The sequence below is a fragment of the Cupressus sempervirens genome, chromosome 10 (genome assembly GCF_028749045.1).
Source record: "Cupressus sempervirens isolate cs-2001-9-10 chromosome 10, ASM2874904v1, whole genome shotgun sequence".
Taxonomy (NCBI): domain Eukaryota; kingdom Viridiplantae; phylum Streptophyta; class Pinopsida; order Cupressales; family Cupressaceae; genus Cupressus; species Cupressus sempervirens.
Genome location: NC_143127.1, coordinates 375,161,666 through 375,181,642, shown reverse-complemented (window position 1 = coordinate 375,181,642; position 19,977 = coordinate 375,161,666).

Here is a 19,977-nt window from a genome sequence, read left to right as displayed (position 1 = left end):
AAAGGTTGGAATATATCAACCTTTGGAAACGTATTTAAACTCAAATAAATAAATTTCTATAAGCTTGAAGGATATATGCATAAGAATGGAAAAGGGTGAGGACCCCAAAAAAATACACAATAAAGAAGAAGCTCTTCAAGAAAGATGGAAGGGAGTTCTAAAAAGGGAAGAGATATATTAGAAGTGGATATCGAGGATATAATGGCTATAAGAAGGGGATGTGAACTTGATTTTCTTCCAAAAATCAGCTAGTAGACATAAGTAGAAGAAAACAACATATTGGATTAAAAAATGATTGGAACCAAGACATCACAAAAGACATGTGATTGGGTGTAATGAATACAAAATATTTCCACAATACCTATAAATTTTTTTTAAAAAAGATTGTACTATTGAGGAACAAATTCAATAGTATTTATAACCGACTCAACCCTAGGGATAATGCTCGTATCCTAGACCTGGTTATAGAGAAGGAGTTGAAAAATGTGGTCTTCTCAATGGGAGCTTATAGAAAGCCCTACTAGATGGATTCACACTATATTTTTTCTAAAATTATAGGAAATAGTGAAGTTCAATGTTACTATGACCACAAAGGGTTTCCTTGAAATAGGGAGACTTTTGTGGAAGCTTATTAACACCTATATTTATTTGTTACCCAAAATACAATATCCAAGAATAATTAGGGATTTTAGACCTATATGTTTACACTTTACCACATGCAAGATCTTTACCAAAGTCTTAATAAATGAAATCAATTCTTTCCTTGATAACATGAGTAGTAGTAATAAAAAAAAAAATGTGTCAGGAAACCAAATCCTTAATGTAGTGTTTAAAACACATGAAATAATATACTCTATAGATAAATATAGATTATTGAGGATGGTACTCAAGCTTAACGTTCCTAAAGTACCTGTAAGAGCTAAATGATTATTTCTTTATAAAGTGATAGATAAGATAGGTTGAACATGAGACTAATTAATTTGGTGAAGGTTTGTGTAGAGATGATCCAATTTTGTGTCATTATAAATAGAATTCCTAGAGGAAAATTTGGGGTAGAAAATGAAATAAGACGAGGTGACCTCCTCTCTTATCTTTTAATAATCTTTGTAGATATCCTAAGAATTATTTTTTTGAAGCAAGTGAATGCAAGAAAAATTCATGGTATGAATGTTATATCCACCATTTCAACAAGTGTTATTCAATAGTTTGTTGATGATACCATCTTATTTAGAAAGGCTCAAGTTGTAGAAGAACAATTATAAAGGAAATTTCTTAATGCCTCTTGTCAATAAATAAATTATAAGTAAATCAAACCTTATTTCTTTAACACTACAAGTGATCTATAGGACAAAATCCAGACTATTAAACTCTTAATCTACAACCTTTTAAAACTCTAGTATCGAATGAATATATGAATATATATATATATATATATATTTCTAGATAGAGGAAGAAGCTATCAAGTAATGCTAGTAAACTCTAATTATTGGTCTTGCCTTTATAAGGCATACCTTTACACTTCCTTTCTCTCTTTAAAATAACAACAACATAGCTAAAATAAAATTTAAAAATTTGAAGGAACATTCCTTTGGATAGGAATGGAAGAAAAGAAAAGGATGGATTTGGTCTATTGGGATATAAAATTTAAACCTAAGAAAGAAGTTAGATTAGGCATAAGAAAGATAATCCCTATGAGTAAAGCTCTTATATGGGAGAAAGGGTGGAAATTGGCACTCCATAAAAACAATTGGTGTGGAATCATGTGAAAAACACTCAAATTGTAATAAATTTAATAAAAATATGTACAATATTGCCTACCCTGAGGGCTCTAAAACATGGAATAACATGGTTAAAGGGAGAAACTTCATCTAGTGTGAACAAAAATATATAATTTTTGATAGAAGAACCATTCAGTCCAAGAAGGATGTTTAGGTTTGTGAAATGACCTTGTTTGTCAATTCAAATTTTATATGCCTAAGAAATGTAGCCAATGGTTTCTTTAGGTCTTGGCTTTCTAACTACATTTCACAACTAAAATTGTGGAAAGATATTACTCTCTATTATCATTCCTTGTCTTATTTACTCAAAAGTGTTAAGGAACTGTAGGAAAGTTTGCAAAAAATTAGGATTCCTTTATCCCACAAAGAAGATAGATTCTTTTAGAGAAAGAACCCTAACCAAGAATGATTTCAAAAGTTATTCTACACTATTTTTGTAACTAAAGAAAGCCCTCAAACTTGGTGTAAGGAGGTCTAGAATCCTCGCCAAATTCCTAAAGTTAATATCTTCTACTGGACTTCTAGGCATAATATAATTCCAACTCAAGATAACATGATTAAGAGGGGATTCCAACTACCTAATACATATCCTCTTTGTAAATAAGAAGAGGAATCCATTTGTTGCATTGTGCAACATTGTAAGTTCAATAAGGAATTATGGAACAAGGTTCTTAGCAAACTCAAAATATCATGCATTACTAGCAACAATACATAGTAATTTATCATTGAATGGAAGAGATCTATCTATAACTCTATGATTAAACAACTCTGGAAGCTAATTCTCTCGCATGTGGCTTGGAGCTTATCAAAGGAGAGAAATAATGTAATATTCAGAGAGATGGAGATTTTAGTGGATAATATTTTTCGCTCCTTTTACCAATTTTTATTAGAAAATATTATTGTTAACAAAAAATGTGCAATCTTTCCCCTAGCTACCTATGGCAATAAAGTAACAAAAAAATTGGGGTTACCTAATGTTTAGGGGGAGACACTTTAATAGGGTTGTAGATCTCCACTTATTAGGGCCTCTAAGTCATTCAAATATGTATGAAAGGGAAAGAGAGGAATTTCCAAATATGATTCCACTTATGATCCAAATTATATTAGCTAGAACCCAAAGAAAGGAGGGCACCAATACTAAATTTAAATTATAAAGGAATTCAATACAAGGAAATGTACTCTTTTGGCCCTTGATGGGATAATATGAATGTGAAATTGCTTGAATAATGTAAATATAGATGTTATGTGTGTACAATTAGCCCAATTAAGATATAGATCTAGGTTAAAGATATCAAGGGAAGTAAGCTATGAAAGACTCACCTTGAAATGCATAAAGGAAGATGTATTTTAGCTCCAAAAGTTGTAGATCTGAACTATATTTTGAATATCTAACCACAAATCTCAAAATGAAATGATAAAAGGAATAAAATGCATAAATCTCCCAGCAAGAAGGCATTAAAGGACTAGGTAAACTTGGAAGGATGTCTTACAACCCAGCTAACATAGTCTGACAATTCTATAACAAAATTCTCTAGAAATCTCCTAAGGAGTAGGTTTCAGATCTATAAGAACCAATTGACACCTTGCAAATAAATGCAGAAAAGAAGGTTTTTTGTGGTTGGGTTGGATGAGGAATTTTTTTATTCAAGCCCTAGGTTAAGGAATTAACCATAAATGAGAAATTTAATTAATAAGGGAAATGCTTGCATGTAGTAGATCTGAATAATATTGAATGAATGATACAGTTACCTTCGAAGATGCAATTGACTTTTTTATGTGATCAAGTATGTAAGTACAATAGTCGTGACTCAAAGAAACCATAAGGGGATCAAAGAAGTCAAAACCTCATATATGAAAATGTATGTGACATGCCATGGAAGAATGATGGAATAACTTTAATAGATTAAAATGATGGATCTTCTCCTTAGAGCCAAACTCCGCTACCACCTTAAAAGAAGAAGCTTTATGCAATAAGGAGATGCTTAGACTTGAATGCTTGAAAAATAATATCTTGGTTTCTTTCTTGTAGATGCCTTAGCTTCTGAAGATGAGATTACTTGAGAATGAGATATGAAAATGAAACCCACAAGCCTCCTTTTATACTAGTTTTCTAGCGGGAAAATAACCTGAGCCAATGGGGGAGTTAATTAAATGAATTGGTAGACTAAAGGACTTTTGGGCCCCAAACCTGGCAACCACCAAGGACTAGGTTGACTTGGGTTGACCTAGTCCTAGACTAGTTTGACATAGGAAAACCTAGTCTTGATTGGCTTGACTTGGGCCAATCTAGTCCTAACTAGCTCGACTTGGGCTGACCTAGTCCTAACCAACTCAACTTGGGCTGACCTAGTCCTGACCAGCTCGACTTGGGTGACCTAGTCTAGACTAGGTCAACCTAGGTCAACCTAGTCCTAAAGGATAGGATAAGAAGGCCTCAAAAAGCCTCAAAGAGATGTGCAGATGAAACTAAAAGATACTGAGTTAATCAAGAGATATGGTCAAAAGGGTAGCAAAATGATACATAAAATAGTGTGTCAAAAAGTGAGAGATGATGAGGGAGCATTAAATGGAAGAGGAGAAGAGAAAAAGAGACCAAAACCACACTAAGAATGGCTATAAGGTTTCAAAATTAAGTGTGCCCATTTTAAGATGGTATGTTTAGCCCCCACTTTAGCAGGAGTATGAGGTAAGTCATACTCTCAGTATAGGAAGGAAGACAAGAAAGACAACAAATATATTGATTTGTTTCTGGATTCAATTGTGTAAAGATTTTTACCATGAACATTTCGAATCACACTACATGATCCATCATCGGGATGGAAGAGAGCAAGAGATGCCAAACAAAGTGGGTTGCAGATGTTGATTGGCCAAAAGATATAGGAACCAAGGGAGGAGAGATTGTACGCACACCAAAGATAGAAGTCAAGTAGGAAGAAGGTAGGACAAAATGCCACAAGGGACAAACTCACAAACAACATAGAAAGAAGGAGCAAGAGAAGTGAAAAGGAGAATACAAGAAGTCAGATCTAGGAAATGTATAAAAAACATACATCCACACTAAATTTTTTTTTAAAAAAACAATAAAAATTAAAATAAAGATTAAAAAATAAAATAAATAAATAAAGTATGGCATCTCTTGCTCTCTTTCATCCTAATGATGGATCACATTGTGTGATTCAAAATGTTGATGGTAAAAATCTTTACACAATCGGATCTAGAAACAAATCAATATATTTATGTAATGGATTGTGGAAATTTGATCTCTTTAAGAAAGACAATGCCACATCAAGATAAAACATCACCAAGATTAAGGACATAATCCCCCAAACCTAGGATCCCTACTCCATTCCCATGCATAAGAGCACAAAAACAAAGAAAATGAAAACAAAAGGAAAACCTAAAGGAAACAAAGCCCAAAAGACATAAAATAGGAAATAGAGACTCTAAAAAGCCCAAATCAACTAGTGAAAGGGACCTTGATCGACAATGCCCCATCCACTTATATCATATTTAGAAGGCTATTACAAACATAAGAGATCACATAGGAAAGGAAAGAGCACTACAAAGGACTACATCCCTCATGATTCTATCCCACCAACATCAGAGAGAGAGAGAGAGAGAGAGAGAGAGAGAGAGAGAGAGAGAGAGAGAGAGAGAGAGAGAGAGAGAGAGAGAGAGAGAGAGAGAGAGAGAGAGAGAGAGAGAGAGATTATCTATCCCAATAAGGTCTATGTCCCTTATTGTGAATCACAAACAAGAAGTGTAATGCCCACCTATAGTTTGCTTTTATGTTATGATTGTCAAATTCTTTTAGGTCGATTTTATGCATTGATTAGTTTTAGAGATACTGGATTTGCAATATTATGATATTATTTCATGACTTGGATTACAAATATATTGGTTATAATTGCTTAGTTGATTTCATTTCACGTGTTGTTAATGATGTTTTGATGATTCCTAGTTAGTAAATGTGGTTTCTTTCATAACAATGTTAACGTGATGTCATTAATGATGATTATGTTTGTATTGATAGAGGTGCATTATTATATGTATGCATTTGATGTTAGACTTGTGATTTTTATGATACTTACCCCATACTTGCATGTGTATGGTGCGCATGTTTATTTTATCTTTTTGTTTGACGTGTTTGATGTAGTTAGGGGAGGGAGTCGTAGTCACCTGCAAGTTGGAATCTACACGATGCACCACTCCCCGCCATTGCTTGTTTAGTTTAGATATATTTATATACATGTACATGCTTGTCTTTTATGTAGGATGCAGGTACCGGGCATCGACTTCCTTGAATTGCCAAGATGAGTGTGCCCATAATTACAAATACTCAAATGGTGAGAATGGGAAGATAATGATTAGGTCCAATCCCAGCCATAGGCTAAAATACTTGTCCTGCAAGGAGGACTCGTAACAAACTGTCTACCCTTTTTAAAACCCATGAGTCCTTTGTGTGTATGTTGATTTATGAGTCTTTGATGAATTTTCTATTAATTAAGTCTAATTAAAAGATTAAATTAATGATTTAATTTAATAAAAAAATATTATGACATTTTAATATTTAATTATATTTAATTAATTGAGAAATTAATTAAATAAAAAGAATTGAATTCAAAGATAACATTTATAAGAATAAATTTAGAACGTGATAATATTTATTTAATTTAATAATAATATATTTAGAGTTCATTTTTAAATAAATGCTAAATATTATTGTTATTTAAGTTAATAAATATTTATCAAAATAAACGTTCAAAAATAAATTGAGAAGTGAAAAGATATTAATTTATGAAAAAGTTTTAAGTTTGCATGATGCGTGCCTGAGATTAAAATATAAGAAATTAATTAAAAAGATAAAATATGTGAACTTAATAAAGATATTTTAATATAGTGCGCATGAGATTTAAAAGTTAATAAATTAAATAAAAGTGAAGTCAAGTGGAAAATTAAATAAAGTAATTTAATAATTTATTTGATGTGCATGAAAGGAATAATAGAATAATATTTTAATTAAAAAGCAAGACTAATTGTGCATGAAAGAATTAATTAAATAAAATAATTGTAATTTAGAACTCGTGGAGATAGAAACCCTAAATGGTAATTAGAGTTTATATTAGAGGGTTTTTTCGGGTCATTATTGCACACACAAGTTTCAGGGGACACAGGTTTTGGAGAGCAACTCGGAGGGTTTGGAAAAGAAGGGAATTTTTTTGTGGCTTGAAGGATTTTGCTTACAGTAGGAATTTTTATCTAGCTGTCAAAGTTTAGCATCAAAACCAGGTAGGTTGAGTTTTTCGTTCACCTAGTTAGAATTATCTTATTTAGATGATCCTGTCTTCTTCGTGTTTGTTGAAATCAATTCTCTAGATTTCGTTGCATGAATCTATCGCTTCTTGTTATGAATCTAGGATAATTGTATTGTATCTCGTATGTATGATAAGTCTAAAAGAAAAATAGATCAATTTGGAAACCTCGTCAGTAGGTAAAAGAATTTATTATTTTAAACCGGGGAGGGTTTTGAGGATTAAAAAGAAAATTTAAAATTAGATATTCGAATGGTTTATTGTATCTTCTCTATCAGACTGTATTCACAAATAATATTTAAAAAATTAAAAAATAAAATAAAAATAATATATATTATTTATTATAGAAGAGGGATGTTGTTGATAAATTGTTTGTATATATACAAAGTAATATAAAAGAAATATTAATAAATAAAAATTTTAAAAACAAAATTTAATATCTCTTAAATAAATAAAACTTTAAAAATAAATAAATATATAAATAAATAAATATATATATATATATATAGGGAGGGGGATTTTCCCACCCCACTTACCATACTATTGGCGGCTCCCAAAAGTCCTAACTGCGACTTGGTGGGGGTGCGACTTATTTAAAACAGCTGCATGGCCTTTCCTTTAATTAAAGTGGCTTCCATATTCTTTATTATTATTAAAACAAAAAAATACAAGAGAGGGCACACGTAATTCTTAAAAAGAAAAAGGGTATTAGTTTTTTAAAATAATTTTAGTATAGTTTATTTAAAAAGATTTTTAAATTTGTATTATGTTTACTTTAGTAAAATTTTAATTTAATTTAGTGTAATTAATTTTATTAAGGTTTCTTTAATAATAATAAATGTATATATTAAAATATTAATGTTTGATAAATAATTATTATTAAAGGGTAGATATAACAATTAAATTTAAATTGTTATTAATAATTTGTTAATAAAATAATGGTTTTCTAATTAATAGTTTTAAATATATATATATATATATATATATATATATATATATATATATATATATATATATATTTAAAAAAAGTTACTAATAATATTTAATTAATTGTTATTATGTAATCGGAGAATAAAAGAAAGATAGTTAAATTTTAATAATGTTTAATTAGATTACTTAATTAAATAAATTAGAATCGTAAATTGTGCATTTATATAATATGTTATATAATTATTGATTAATTTAATTAAATATGATTTAATTAAGATTAATTAATAATGAAAGACGTTCAATTAAGTTATAAGTATATTTAATTTTATTAATATTGATTTTAATAAAATTATAAGCTCTTATTCTAATATCAATAAGTATTATTTAATAGTTTAAATAAATAATTATCTTGGATTATTTTGGAAGAGTTGACTTAAAAACAAATATAGATAATTATGCAATTTATAGGAATAAAGAATGGGTTAAAATATAGGGGCAAATGATGAATTTTATCTACTTGAATTTTACACTGAAAATAGAAACCAGAAACCTTATTGTTTGACTCAAAACTTTGTATTTTCAAATCAAACCCAAACTATGAAACTGTATTGTTTTGCTTGTATTGTCTATGCTTTGGGATTGTCGAGTTGATTAGATGTTGACTAGTCTAGGATGTACACCAGAGGTTTTGTGAGATTTTTTTTATATCATTTATGTGGCTAGATGTCATGATATGTGATTCAAATTGGAAATTATATTTATGAGGTTTAAAATATAAGGTTTACTACATGTGGAGCATTATGTGTACTTGGGTTTTAGAACCAGTTTATTTTTAGGTTGCCTGTTAAGGAACCGAGTTTGATCATTATGGGTGTTGTGGTATGGGACACAACTATGTTTTATGTTCTTAGGAGAGGTTCTCTAGGTACATGTCTTTTGGAGTGGCTTGCAATAGGGGTTTGGGACCCAAAGTGGTCAGTGCCAGGGTAACCTATTGTAAGTTATGTAATAAGTGATAATCTAGTAATTAATATTTTGGGGGGAAACACACTAAAAAGATAAGTTAGAGATATTTGCCCTGCCCATGCCTTGAGTGCTTGTATAGACTAAGGATGGGAATGGGATGATAGTATGACTAGTGAGACCAATCCAGGGTAACTCAAGTATTTTGACCATGTGATGACACTCCCTAGTATGTAGCTTGAGTCTCCTCTGTAGATTTTGTGTACCTCTAGTGGTGTACCTATTGTTGGATGTGTTTATTGTGGTTTTTTACTTTCATTGATGATGATTGGTGATTCATGGGTGATGTATTTTGACATGAGGTTCTTGACTTGAGGTGAATGTCTTTCGTTGACTTTATCTTATGATCTTGGTATTTGATTTATATTTGGTTCATGTATGATGTTTGATTATGTGATGTTGGTATTGGATTGAGTGTTCGCTCTTTTTGGATTATCTTATCTTCTTGAGTAGCACGTGTTACCTTTGAGGTAGTTTTTGGCTATTAGGAATTCCTTTCCTAGGAATGTTTATGTTTGATTAGCCATATGTGGATCGTTCATTATCTTCTCTGCACGGTGGGAGTGGAAGCCTAACTAGGTAACCACGCGGTCGGGAGGTAGTGTCCTCTTACCATTTGGGTTCCCCTCACATTGCTAGCTGTTGGATGTTCATTGCAGAAGATCTACCTTATCATTCTTATTTCTTATCTCAGAGACTTCTTTTCAGTTGATGTAATAATGCTATCATGTATTCTGATGTATTATATCTATTCTCACATACCCTACGACATGTGTAGTGGATGTTATTAATTGGATGTACTTTCATTGTATTAGTTATACTTATGTTTTTCTTATGTGGTTATGTAACTATTATTTCTTGTGATCATGAGACATTGTACTTGGAACTTAAACTAATTAATTTAACTTCTTAAATGTGACTCAATGTAAAGGAACCCTTGAGGAATTGAAACTGTATCTATAATTGATAAGGTGTATTTGATGTGTATGATTATATTGCTTCTGCATTAATGTTATCTTGATGTTGTTTAAACTTTTAAAAAAATTAGTTGAGTAAACATTGTAACATGTTAGGTTTATTTCTCTTGGGTTCCCAAGCGGGGCGTTACAGGAAGGATTGAATGGTCTAATGGGTTTGTGTGCCTAATAGTCAATCCCAAAAATATAAACTATAAAACCAAGATCAAATGCTCTAGAGGTTTTGTGTGCATGATAATCAATCTTGTGTGCCCATCAACGACTTATGCATGCATATGTGTGTATGTGTCCACCTATGGATTAATTTCCTAGTATCTCTACGAAGTGTATATGTGTGTGTTATCCTAGGAGGAATTTGGAAAAAAGACAAAAAAAAGGTGTCTTTACTCAGGATGGAGAAGTATCACTAATACTCATAAAGGATTTAGCAAATATACATGCATTACTTATATGTATGAAATTTAGCATATGTGCTTGTGTGTGCAAAAGAGACATGAAGCCATACTGCATAGATTTGAGGGTTACCTAGAAATAATACCCAATAAACAAGGCTAAAGTACTCCAAATCATACTCAAAATTTGTGTTTGCTACTCCATGGTTGCCAATGGAAACTATGTACAAAGAGGGTGTATATATGCCCCCCTCCTTATGGTGAATATGTACCCATAGACATCATAAGGAAGAGAATCAAGGATAACTACTTCTATCAACAAGGAGATATCCTCTATCAATAATGTATACCATAAACTTAGTAAAGAGAGCTAGCTCTTATAAGCTAAGGATGTGGATAAATTATGAAAGAATATGTCACTTATGAGAGGAGACCCTTGAAAGGAAGAGATCTTTTGTACAAGACATCTACCTTCAAGAGGAGTTTCATGAACAATGATACAAATTCAAGACACAATAGGGGAAGAAGTACAAAAATGCACCTATTTAGCCCCTAGTATAGGAAAAATAGGATCCTTGGAAGAAGGATAACAAACTTTGGAGCACATAGTAAGGGAAAATATTTATAATGAATGTAGTTTTCCAAATAAAGAAGAGGTGATGATCAAGGGCATGCACCTCTTGTATATAAGAGAGAATCATTATCAAGACACAATTCTTTATAGGATAAGAGTGTCACATAATAAACAAACACCATTGTTCTAAGGAAAGTCAATCCTTAGACAAACAAAGAGATAAAGAATGTACAAATAAAACCTTGCCCCACAAGCATGATATGAGAAAGAAAATCTATGATAGGATTATATAACAAAATATTGAAAAGATATAAAGATGAATTGAAGCAACAACTGATAGCCAGATACAAAATGCAAACATGTCATATCCAACACAAAGTAATATATAATAATGCAACACCATAGATGATTAAAGAAAGAAACATCATAGGGTACATAACTCTAAACACCATAAAATGTTATAAAATATATCACTTATGAAGTAAACTATAGATGATTATTAGATGAGAAACATTACAATCCAAGGTATAAAAAGATATTTTCTAGGTAATAGACATACAATCCTGCATGTAACAAAGCTTTTCATAGCCAAAGAGAAGAATGTACAATAGAATAATGTAATCTATAGATAAATAAAGGAGGAAGATGAAAGGATACCACATTATGGCTACTTAGTTATCACAAAAGAGACAATAAAGGGATAATAGATCCTTGAGAGAAAATAGAATTCATTATATGTCCCAAATGAGAGTCTTCCATAATAAAGATGTATTCACTAGCATAAGATTGCACTCATGATGGTAATCCATGTGTAACACAATAAGTGCATGAAAGAGAACATAAAATTATAAGAGAATGCAATGTCATAAAGGATATTGGAAAAAAGAAAAGAAGGATCACATTACACCTCCCTAAGTGGTTTCAAATTATACTAGACACGTGATTTCAAGAAAACATAAGATTGCACTTGGGATGTTAGTTTGCAAGTAATCACAATAAATGAATACAAGAAAATACGTCATCATATTAAAGGAAAACACGTCAACAAAGGGAGAAAATGTATCCTATGATATAGATAGAAAGAAGAAATAGGGACTTGCCCCCCAAGTGAAGGGATAAGTGGAATGACTATTATGTTACTCAAAAAGTAGGACAAAGAGCCCCCAATATATAGGCTAACAATTTCTTATAGCTAGGAGTGACATAATAGGGATGTAGATATATCAAGTAAAATAACCATGAAAAAACTACCATTCAAAATTGCAAGTTATATGAAATGTAACATGAGCAATGAATTGAAAAGAAGGATGACGCATTAGTGAAGATGGTATATTAGGTTTAATTATATAGAAATGTAAAGAGAAGATTTCAATATGCATATACTCATCAAATGAAGGTGTTGGATGCACAAAGTCAAGAATGGAGAAAGTTGGTGTAGAATCTAGGGTTTCCCAATCATAAAGAGGTGATAAGCCACTTATAGAGTCAATGTGAGTAGGATCCTTATGAGCTAAGTTTGAATTGGTGAAAACAAGGTCGTAAGTATCATCTTTTTCAAAAAGACCTAAATCAAAGTAGGACATGTCATGAGAAACAACAAATATGTGGTCTTCTATTTCTAAGGCACTTTTAGGAGGAGGATAGACAAAACTCATAAAGGCTTCATGTATAGAAGGAATTTCAATAGGATGCATAGAAAGAGGTTGATCATTAATAGAAAAAATCATGTCATCATCCAAATGTATCTCATGAGGAAGGTAACAATCCATGTCCTTATCCAAGGGTTCATCCCAAATAGCAGCACTATCAAGGTTAGGAACATCATGAATCACTAAAGGTTGATTGACATCATCTTTAGGAAGGCGAGCCTCGATAAAACAAGATATTGAAGCATCGTCATATGCATAAAATAGAATATCTTGAAGATCATGAAGAAAACTTGAAAATAAAGATAACAACCCCATTTAAGGGAAATGCAATGGCTATAAATAAAATACAATCTACAAATAAACTAGATGCAATTTTTTTGTATTTTCAAAATGCAAATATATGAAATGAAAGCTATACGAAATAATGAAAAAGTAGATCTAAATACTACTAATGCAATAAATATCATATAAAGTAGGTGTAGATACACCCATAAAAGATCTAATGTAAAGAAGGAAATAAGGGAGATCAAAAATATCTCTTCAAAATCCATAAGAATAGGGAAAAGATGTCGAGTTTACCAAAAGAAGGAAAACACCCAATGTAAATAATCTAACTCCAAAAATTAAAAGAGGGTAAGCGGATGGGTTCACCAAAACAAGGTAAAAACCTAATAAAAACCAAAGTAGTAATCTAACACTAAAAAAGGAAGAGTTGACAGAGTTGGGTTAACCAAAATGTTTAGGTGAAGCCAATGCCAAAGAAGAGATATAGCCAAATTAGGAAAATCTAACTCCAAGAAAGAGGGTAAGAAGGTGAGGTTCCCCAAAATGTTTAGGGGGAAAAGGGAGACACTTTAATAGGGTTGTAGATCTCCACTTATCTAGACCACTAAGCCATTAAAACATGTATGAAAGGGAGAGAGGGGAAATTATAAATATGAGTCCAATTATATTAGATTAGTTAGAACCCAAAGAAATGAGGGTGCAAATACTAAATTCAAATTATAAAGGGGAACACAATACAAAGAAATGTACTTTTTTGGCCCTTAATAGGATAATGTGAATGCAAAATCGAACCAATTGCTTGAATAATGTACATCTATATGCTATGTGTGTACAATTAGCCCAATTAAGATATAGATCTAGGGTAAAGATATGAAGGGAAATAAAATATGAAAGACTAAACTTGAAATGCACAAAGGAAGATGAATGTTAGCTCCAAAAGTTGTGAATATGAACTATTTTTTTAATATCCAATCATGGATCTTGGAATGAAATGATGAAAGGAACAAAACCTAGAAATTTCCTAGGAAGAAGGCACTTAAGGACTAGGTTAACTTGGAAGTACATCTTACGACCCAATTAACTTTGATATGTGATCAAGTATGTACGTATAATAACCTTGACTCAAAGAAACCATAAGGAAATCAAAGAAGCTAAAACCTCATGTGTGGAAATGTATGTGACATGTCATGGAAGAATGACATAAGAGGTTGAATAGATCAAAATTATGGATCTTCTCTGTAGATCCAAACTCCACTATCACCTTGAAGGAAGAAGCTTGATGCAAGAAGGAGATGCTTAGACTTGAATGCTTGAAGAAGAACACCTTGATTGATTTATTGTGGATGCATTAGCTTGTGAAGATGATATTTCTCAAGGATGAGATATGAAAATGAAACCCCCAAGCCTCCTTTTATACTAGTTTTCGGGCGGGAAAGCAACTTGAGCTGATGGGGAGTTACTTAAACAAATCGACTCGAGGACTTTCGAGCTTCGAACCCTGCAACACAAGGAAGAGGTTGACTTGGGTTGACCTAGTCTAGACCAGCTTGATATGGGTAAACTTGGTCCCATAAGATAGGACATGAGAGCCTAAAAAAGGCTCAGAGAGATGTGTAGGTGAAAGTGAGAGATAATGAGTTGATTAAGAGGTATGGTCAAAAGGGTAGCAAAATTATACCTAAAAGTCCATGTGAGAAAGTGAGAGATGATGAAGAAGCATGAAATGGAAGGAGAGAAGAGAAAAATAGGCCAAAACCACACTAAGGAGGGCTAAAAGGTCTCAAAATGAAGTGTGCCCATTTTAAGACGGTACACCCAATGCCTATGTTGTTTGCAATAATTGCAAGTTCCTTAAGAGGAAAAGTACAAAGTGGAAATTGCCAACCCTTTGTTGGTATATATTAGATTTGTAAGGTGCTTCTAGGAGGGGAAGGGTTGTTTCTAGATGGATTTTAAGATTTGATATGGGAAGAATGATACTAGCGTAACCTAGATATCTAGTTAGATATAGTAATGATCAAGCATAAGGGATGACTCTTTCATAAGGAATTAAATTGGCCTTGTCAATTAGAGTCAAAGTACTTGACATAATGGGCGATTCCAAATAGATCATGGGTGCAATGGGAGGGGCAAATAAAACTAGTTGGTCCATGGAGGGAACTCTAGGAGATATTTGGATACTCATATTGGGACTAGAACTCATCTTATCAAGCACTCTTATAGGGAAGACAATTATTTTATGTTTTGGAAACTATAGGTCTTAAAAAGATTGATGAAAGATTGACAATATTTCTCCACATATTGGTCACATCGTTCAAAAGGCAAGTAAAATAGAACATGAATTTCTACTGGACCTTGTGGAGTTATGGCTTTCGTTGAACATGGTCTACATAACCTACAATGGAAGATGTATTAAATAAGACAAGTTATAATAATTTTTGATTTATTAATAGGGTAAATAGTAAGTACAAAAAAGTCCTTCAATTCAATTACATCTTAGGATTTGTAGAAATTTATTAGTAGTTCCTAGCCCAAATCCACAAAAATAAAGTCATTTGCAATGGCAATTTTCTTCATAGGGCAATTGGAAGCTCAAAAAATACTCACTAAGACACTACAATAGAATTTCATTACAAATTTGAAATTGAAAAAGAGAAAATTACATCAAAATTAAGAAACTCGACTTATGTTTTGTAGCCTCTTGTACATCCATTCCTCCATGTGTAACACCAATTTTTGGATCCACTACTATAAGTCCCTAGGAATGAAGTAATCAATTTTTTCTTGGAACATCCAGTTAACTCTTTCTTTTGACCAATCATATCACTCTTTTTGGCTGCCTCTCGAGCTCTCGTAATGCCCCTTTCTCCCAGTTGTAGTACCCATGCAAGTATCATGGAGTAGATATCTATATTGGTGCAATAAAAGTTCTCCAATTGATAGAACATTTTACCTAGTAGTAGCTTGACCACATCCATGAGTCTAGGATCAGTAAACTTGAGCATGTTATCCACTTTTATGCTTTGACTGTGCCCATGAAAAGGATTTTTTTGTCACAGTGTAGAGTGAATGAGCACTTCATTTATTATCACCAACAATCTCTTTCTGTAAATGATCCGTAGCTAATGAAACTTGTGCACTATACAAGAGATGTTTTAAAAGAGCGAACCCAAGGTGGCAAATGATATCTTTATAGATGCCCATCACATCCAATTTAATGCTACATGGCAGTGGCCCACTTTTCACAAGCCCTAAATGTATGCTTCAATAATGAGATTGTAGATGTGTCTTTATGTGGTGGAGAGAATAAATGTTGGTGGATTTTAGTCATTCCACCAAAAATTAGAAAAATATTCCATAACTATTTCAGACATGTTTAGAGTTAGAGCCCAATTTTACATTTTGTCTGCTTCCACATTACTGGCCCTTTTAATGAATGTAATTCTAAAGTTCTCTAGGGTGGCCAGTTCAAGTTTTATGTCGTGGATGTAATTTTGCAAACGTCATGCATCCATGTCACCCTTTATTATGGTATAGATAATAATGCAAGAGTACCCTTCCACATGCAATTTTGTAGCGCTCAACTTCTTGGAAGCTTTGATAGCTAAAAGAACTACTTTTTCTTCTACTACATTGTTAGTGCCATCTTGAAGCCTTTTTCAACCTAGTGCTACTAAATTACCATTAACATCTCTGGTAATGAAACCTTCTCTTGAAGGTCCCAAGTTTCCATTGATTCCCCATCAAAATTGCTTTTCCACCATCGTTCATGTGGTCTCTCCCATAGTGCTGAGAGAGAAGAGGGTATGAGCTTAACCCCATCAAACCCATCACGGGTAGGAGAACCTATACATTAAGAACACTAACATGCCCACTCTTCTAATTTTGGAGATTGATTCTATGTATATTGATGGCAGTAATCACAATATGGTGATAAAGATTTTCTATCTATTATGCCTTATCTAAATATTTCATTCCCTATGTTGGTGGCCACTTTTTCAATGAAAATGTTGATGTGCAACTTAATTTAAATAAGCCCATTACAAAGGGAAGCTACATAGTACATGTTACCTACATTTTTAGTTTGTATACCATCCCACTCGAGAATAATTCAAATGGACCTTTTGTTGCCTATGGGTTTCAAATAAAAAATCCTAAAAGAAGAGGTAACATTTGCTAGTTAACATGCAAGTCTATAGGTGCAAAAGTTGGAAGTGGAAAGATGGAGTTAATTAAAATAGAGATTTTTAGAAGGGAGACATGGATGTAACTCAAACTGGCCCTAATAAGGAAAGTGACATATCCAAATATGATTCTAGTGGCGTTGATGTCAAAATGATAAGAAAGGTAAGAACACCATGTTAGTTGATGCCAATAGTTAAGTAAAGTAGAATAACGATAAGTTGAGTGTAAAAGGGAACTTTTTTGATTAGCTAGCTCTTGCCATAGAATTTTCTAGTAGGAGGGGATATTGGAAGGAAAAAGGGCCCACTTCAAATAAAAAGAGACCTTAGTGGGCTGAAGATGGACTATGATAGATAATGGTGCAAGTGATGTTATCAAATCCAAGACGAAGTGAAATGAGTTGGTAAAGAGTTTGGCAACAAAGAAACTATTTCACATATCTCTAACAACTTGAAGACTTTTGGAGAGACCGAGCAAGAAGAGGATGATACCTTCTCCACTTTTAGCAACTCCAATGGATGCCTTGCCTTCTTTGAAGAGGTCAAGGTATTGAAAAGTATAGTATTTGATGCAAAAGGTTCAAAATGTGAAGCATAGAAAAATTCAATTGCAAGATCATGTCTAATGTTGCAACTACCTTCTTTTTGTTGCAATATAATCCTTAGGAAAATGATGTAATTGATAAATGATAACTCATCAACTTTCTCAGGGAGGAGTGGCTCAAAACCTTGAGAAGTGCAAGGTGCCACCCAAGGGCCTAAACCTATTTGCCTTCTTGTTTCTTGTGTCCCATTTGCTGTCGGTTGATCCCCTTAGGGATATCTTTTTTCGTTTATCTTTGTTAGGTCTTGGTTTAAATGTTTCTCTTTTGATGTAATGTCTTGGTCTCATTAGCTAGCCCAATTACATGGCTAAGTGGTTGTTTTCTTATAAGTGACAACACCCTTGTAATACATACTGATTTTTACATTAAACTATTAACCCAAATGATAATGTTGTTAATATATGTGAAAGAGTCATATTAGTTGTTATGTTGTCATTGATGTCAAACCTTAATTGGTGAGACATTATGCTAATTCAATAAAGTGTCATATCATTTGATTGATGAAGATGATTTAAAGGAAGTATATTGATGATGAAATTCTTGATAAGTGATGGTATTCAATGGACACTTGAATAAGTTAGACTCTAATAATATAATGTTGGTTTGATCGTTTTACATAATTTGATGAAGTATTGAGATCATGTATAAGCAAGACAATTTGGTTAATGAATGAAGAACCCCAATATTAACTGAGTTGCTATAAATGTCATTGAGCACTTGATGAAGAAGTGAAGAATGTGTTGCATTGATCGAGAAACAAGAGTGTTAACCGAGTAAAAAAAAGGAAGAAAAATTTGAAAATATTTCATCTGAGGTTGATATTTAGTGAAAATAAAGATTGTTCGAGAACTTTCAAAGATAAGGATGAATTTAGTAATGAGATCTACATCTGGAGAAATTCAAGAAGATTTGGTGAAGGAGATTTGATGATTTGAATTGAAGCACAAACTTCAAAGTGAAGGCATGATGCCCAAGTGTCTAGATCCAATGAATCTCAGCTAGATGAACATTTGAAAATTGTGATTAAGCAAAAAAACCTGGAAGATTCTCGATGAGTGGCAAAAAGCTTTCTGTTTAAGGGATCAACACCTTGTTCATTATTGCTGATTAAGTTGAAGAAGGAAGGTGAGAGCCAAGGGATAACTGAGCAGAACCACATTGTGAAGATCAAGAGAAGTGCTAAGTCGACATGTTAGTGAGCAGATCAACCAAAAGGGAGAAAAATGAAGGTAGAGGATGAACAGGGGCAAGAGATTGAGTGAAACATAGATATGAAAAAACAAAGGTAGTGCTAAACCTAATAGATCATTTCACTATTGCTCTCTAACCATTGTAGTAGAAAATCTCTCAATTGAGTGGACCTAATAGTCTTATTTTTAAATCCATTATATGGTGACATTCAATTGAATGTTTTGTAAGTCCTTTAAAGCAAGCCACTCTATAAATATCAATGAGTGATAAGATCTAGATGATCTTTGGTTAAAATCCTCTAACAAGGTTATATTAACAATGTGTTTGTAACCTCTAACAATGTTGACTCCTAACAGAGCTCACTTCAGAATAGTGAAATTTTTGGGTTGCTAGTTCCCAAGTGCGATTTCCCTTAACAGGGTTTCCGTGTTAAATATTTGTGTCAAAATTGTGTTGATGCTTATTGTGTTGCATGTTATTTTTAAGTTTATTGTTTATTGTTGCAACTCGGTATATAAGCTGAAAGCTTACTCCGATACTTGGTATACAAAGTTAATAGTTTATTGAATGTTATATTTGGTTACCAAGGAATTTAAGATTGTGAAAACGTGTTTAAAGGCTTGTATGATAATTGGTTATACTGATTCACCCCCCTCTCAGTTATCTAACACAAACATTATTAATTAATTAATTAATAATCCTTGTGAATATTTTCTATTGGATAAGTGCAAGAATTTTACATAAAATTGTCTACATGTGAATAGCTACCTAGACCAACATGCATTGAATTATAAGACTTCATAAACCTAACTATTTGAGCCAAAGTCTTGTCAATTGATGTGGAATGCATAGATTTGTCTTAGTTGATATGGCCAATGTATAATATGTAATTTTATTTAATACTTTTAAAATGAATAAAATTAGCTAATTTTAGTGATGTTATTTTATCAAATCTAAATTAATAAATTATAATTTTTTAATAAAAAAAGTTATATATATATATATATATATATATATATATATATATATATTGATTTTAGTATGGACCAATAAAAATAAAGGAAAATAATATTGTTC